Here is a 5,296-nt window from a genome sequence, read left to right as displayed (position 1 = left end):
CTCAAACTCCAAAATTGTCTACTACACCTTCTCTGCATCTAGATGTTGATGATCAGAATTTAGGTGAGCATCAGGATATGGCTGTTGATCAGAACTTGGAAACAGATCAGCATTTAGAGGATGATGCTGAAGCCTCGATTGCTTCTCATACTGTTATTTTATCAGAAGATGCTGATTCTGAAAGTTCTGATGCAGCAAATGCTGATGATACTGGTGATGCTACTCCAAATGCAGATGCTGATGAAGCAGGTCCTTCAGGACATGCACCTCCACAAACTGTTTCTAAATCTGAACTAGTCAAGAAGTTTGTATGAGGAGACGCACCAGTACCTTGGAGTGAAACTCCTCGAGGATAGGAGTGGACTAAGGAATGGAACTCAGTTACCTTTGTTCCATCTGAAAAGATTCTTGCTGAGTACTTAGACAAAGCTGATCAGATGTTAATTCATGATGATTTCAAGACACAGCTTCGAGTCACTGCATTGAGTACTAGACATCTTCAAGGTCTCCATTCAAAAATTCATGCAGAGTTACATAAAATTCAGGAAGAATTGCTCAAGCAAGAAACAGTTAAGAAACTTGAAAAGAAAAGTTTCTTTCAACCTACCTTTGACAGAGTTGCTTACATTGAGAAGACCTAAAAGAAGCAAAAGTCTCAGATTGATGATATTTTGAAAAATCAAGCTTCTCAGCAATCTCAACTTGATGAAATTCAAGCCTCAGTGGAATTGCTTGTCTCTCTTCTCTTACCTGCTAATGCCAAAAAGGGGGAGAATGTAATTAAGTCCAAATGCAAAACTGATCAGACACTGAAGGAGAAGAATGATGAAAAAGATGACCAGGGAAACTCTAGAATGGGTGGAGGTCATGGTCAAGGTAGAAGTTTCTCATCAAGAAGAGCTGAAATTACAAGTCACAGGACAAGTTCTAATGCTGGAAAAAGAATTACTTCTGCTACTAGTAAAAGGATAAGTTCTGATGAACTTTTGGATCTTGATAAAGAATTATCAAGACAGTTATTTCTAAAGGAGAATCCAGGAATGGACTTAGAAAGTCTGATGGAAGAAGAAGCTAGACTTAAGTCAGAAAAAGTCAAATCTAAATCTGAAGCTTCTGTTGGTAAAAAGAAACTTCCAAAAATCAAAGGCATTGTGATAAAAGAAAGAACAAATCCTGAAGCAACCAAGGCTAAATCACAATTGCAGATAGATCCAAGGTCTAAGGACAAAGAGAAAATTGGTGAACCTATCAAGGTTTATGTGCCTCCTGTGGATGAAGAAATTACTGTTGAAGATGCTGATCTTGCTCTGACTTCAAGAAAAATTTCTAAGATAACCTCTGACATGGCTCAAGTTGTTCAGAGTAAAGATAGAGTTAGTTCTGATATCTCAAAGAAGCAAGTAACCTCTGACATAGCTCAAGTTAACTTGATATCAGAAGATAAATCAAAGAAAACCTCTGACATTGCTCATGTTAAACCTTCAAAGATACTCCTACTAGGATTCACCAAAGCCAAACAGACTCAACCTTTGAAGACTGCTGCAAGTGGTTTTGAAGCAAGAGTGGTTACTAGAAAGGAAGCAAGAGATAAAACTGGATTGGGAAGTGCTGATGAAAGAAGAATATAGAACACAACCAATGATCCAACTTACTTAAGTGAACCAGGTATTGGAGCAACTCCTGAAAGATTGAATCAACTAGAATCTGTGCAGATGGTTTACCATACCTACTTGAAAGAATACATCTTGTTGTACTTCATGATAGATGGTAGGGTTTATCATATAAGGGAAGATGCCATTCCACTGAAGTATTATGAAGAATTGGAACATGTATTATTCTTACTTCAAGTGAATGACATAATAACAGAAAGTGCTGCAAACTATTTGAAGAGTCAAATTCAGAGACAGAAAAGGCTTTATTCTGTTAAGTCTGACAGCACATATCTTCCAAAGTACAGAGATCACAAGGGTGATATTGTTGAGATGAAGCCCAACTCTGCTAAGATTATAACTACCTTTCTGGGTTACAAGGCTGTGGAATTCAATCTTGAGTCTGACAAGGCGTATTTGATCAGACTGGATCAGGACATAAAGAAAGCTAAAATTAATGATCTCAGGGCTGCAATCTTTCAAACTGGTGAAGATTCTGCAGAACTTAAAGATGCTAAAAGGAGGATGATTGATGAACTCAGATATGCTGAGAGATGTTTGTTAAAGAACTATCTCAGAACAACTCCTGACATTAGAGAGATCAGAAGATTAAGCCAAGTCAATATCTACAACTGCTTAAATTCTGATATGAATACAGACTGAAGTTGTTATCAGAAGTTAAAGTTGGTAAAGCTTTAAGGACTGTAAGTTATAGTTATCTAGTCAAATTCTCATGCATTTGTACTTAGTGTTTTTGACATCATCAAATATCTGTTAACTTGTATATTATGCTAATTTACAAGTTGGGGGAGATTGTTAGATATATTTGATAATGTCATGTCTAATATGATTCATGTTTAGTTTTCAGATCTTACTTAAACAGGACAAATCAGTACTTAACTGAAATCAGCACTTATACTGAAGTCAGAACTTAAGTCATCAGTACTTAAGGTTCAGGAGATATTTATCAGAAGATAATATTAGGACTTGAAGGAAACGTTCAGATAATAAGGAAGGCAGCTGATTTACCGGAAGAGAAGATCGAGACAAACATAAGAAGAGATATGCATGAAGAAGGAATTCTATGAAGAATAGAATATTTGGAAGAAAAGATATCTGATTGATATATTTTAGGAAGCAGAATTATATTCCATATCAATTAGTGATTATCTTGTAACTGTGTAGTATATAAACACATACATAGGGTTTACACTACAAGTGTTATCAAAAATCGAGAAGATTATTTTTCATTGTAACCCTAGTAGCTCTCGTGATATTTGTTCATCACTTAGAGAGGACAGTTCCATACTATAACAGAGTTTATTGTTTTGAATAAAGTTTGTTTTCTATTACTTGAGTTATTAAAGTTTGATTTGATTGTGCTATACACTGTATTCACCCCCTTCTACAGTGTGTGTGACCTAATATATCCTCCCACTGATTTTCTTAGAAAGTAGTTCTCCCTCAAAAAATACAGCGGCCCGAGCAACAAACACTTTATTCTCAAAAGGATTATAAAACTATACCCTAGTCTCACTTGGATATCCCACAAAATAGCATATATCTAATTTTGGTCCAAGCTTGTCAGAGGCTAAACGTTTTACAAACGCTTCATGTCCCCAAATTTTCATAAATGATATGCTATGACATTCATCACTCTATATCTCATACGGAGTATTTGAACCGCTTTAGTCGGAACTTGGTTAAGTGTATATGCAGTCGTTTCTAGAGCATAACCTTGGAAACCGAATGGAAGATCCGCTTGACTCATCATCGACCGCACTATATCCAACAAGGTACGATTTTTCCTCTCAAAATCTCTATTCCACTGAGGTGTTCCAGAAGGAGTAAGTTATGAAACACTATCACACTCCTTCAAGAAACTCTTGAAATTGAGGTTTAAGTATTCTCCTCCACGATCTGATCGTAAAACTTTTATACTTTTCCCTTATTTTCTTTTCTACCCGGCCTTATATTCTTTGAACATTTCAAAAAAATCGAATTTGTTCTTTATAAGAACCACATATCCATATCTACTGAAATAATCGGTAAATGTTATGAAGTAGTATAAGCCCCTCTTGCCATCATACGCATTCGACCACATACATCATTATGTATAAGTCATAATCATTCGGTGGCCTTTTCACCTGATCAGGTAAAAGAAGCTTTAGTCATTTTTCCAATGAGACAAAGTTCGCATCTTCCGTATGATTCAAAATCAAACTTATCCAAGTATTCATCTATATGTAACTCAAAAATGCGTTTCTCATTAATATGGCTTAACGATAATGCTAGAGGTAATGTTTAATTTGAGTCAACTTAGAACATATAAATTGTTAACGAATTGTGCAACATTATAAGTCTTATCATTGAAGTAGAATAAACAATATTATTTATTTAATTAAAATGAAAACCTTTCTTGTCCTGACAAGAAATTGACTTAATGTATCCGCTAAAGGCAGGCACGTAATAACAATTTATCAAGTTCTCAATCTCGCCTTATGGGCAAAATTAGGTATCGAGTTCCTTCAACTAGAGCAACAATTTTTGCTCCAATTTTAACCCTATACTTGAAGCATGACCTTTGCTAGTCTTCTTCTTTAGATCTTCCAAATAAGCTCGATAATTTAACTTCCATTCATCCAGTTATTTCCACAGAAATGACAATCATCTCCTTTAGCAATACCACTATTAGGCTTCAAAAGCCCTTCGGGATTGGACTTTGGTTTGGCACCGAATAAGATCAAATCTTCACCTTGCCTGTCCACTTTCCTTTCCCATTTGCATTCCATGTGTACATCACCAATATGAACGTAATTCATGCTTTTACCGTGTTACTTTCAGCAGTTCTAAACATGCTTAACAACTCAGTGAATGTTCTGTTTATCTCATTCCTTGTGTTCTTAGCAAACTAAGAATAGAAGTTACTACTCTTGAAACCCAAAATATCAAGGTACATATACAAATCATCTTTAGAACATGTGGTCCAACCGGATATCATTCTCCCATTAATGCAAAAATATGGTGCCTTATTATTGTCAAATCTTTCTGACGAGCCTATCCTTCAAACATCCTTTGAAGGTGCTCAATCATATCATAAGAATCATTATTCTCTTGTTGCTTCTAAAGCCCAACACTCATAATTTCAAGCATGAGACATGAAACATTAGTTGCATAATCAATTTACTTCTGGTAAGCATTTTTTTCAACACATGTTTCATTCTCAGCTAGAAGAAATAAGGTAGGGGTTTGAGTGACATCCTTGAACCTGAGGACAATCCTCAAGTTTCCATGTCAATTGAGGAAATTATTTCATGTCAGCTTGTCCTTCTCAAGGACTATTACATAGAGAAGTTATTTGTGTAATTTGTCATTTGATATCTACAATATTAAAGTGCATAAAATGACTTACTCTATAGATGATCATTAAATTATGTTCAAGTGATTATTCATTATATATTCACAATATATATCTCCCACTATTTTTATCAAATCAATAGCCCTAACTATTAAATGGGAAAAAAATATCTTTTATATCCTTTCTAGTGAGCCAAGATCAATATTTCACCATGCATTAGGTCAGCTTTGGCTTTTCTCATAAAACATGATTATTTAGGTAGACAACATTTGTCAATTATATCAACTAT

The sequence above is a fragment of the Apium graveolens genome, chromosome 4 (assembly GCF_009905375.1).
Source record: "Apium graveolens cultivar Ventura chromosome 4, ASM990537v1, whole genome shotgun sequence".
NCBI lineage: Eukaryota > Viridiplantae > Streptophyta > Magnoliopsida > Apiales > Apiaceae > Apium > Apium graveolens.
Note: the sequence above shows the minus strand (reverse complement) of the source record.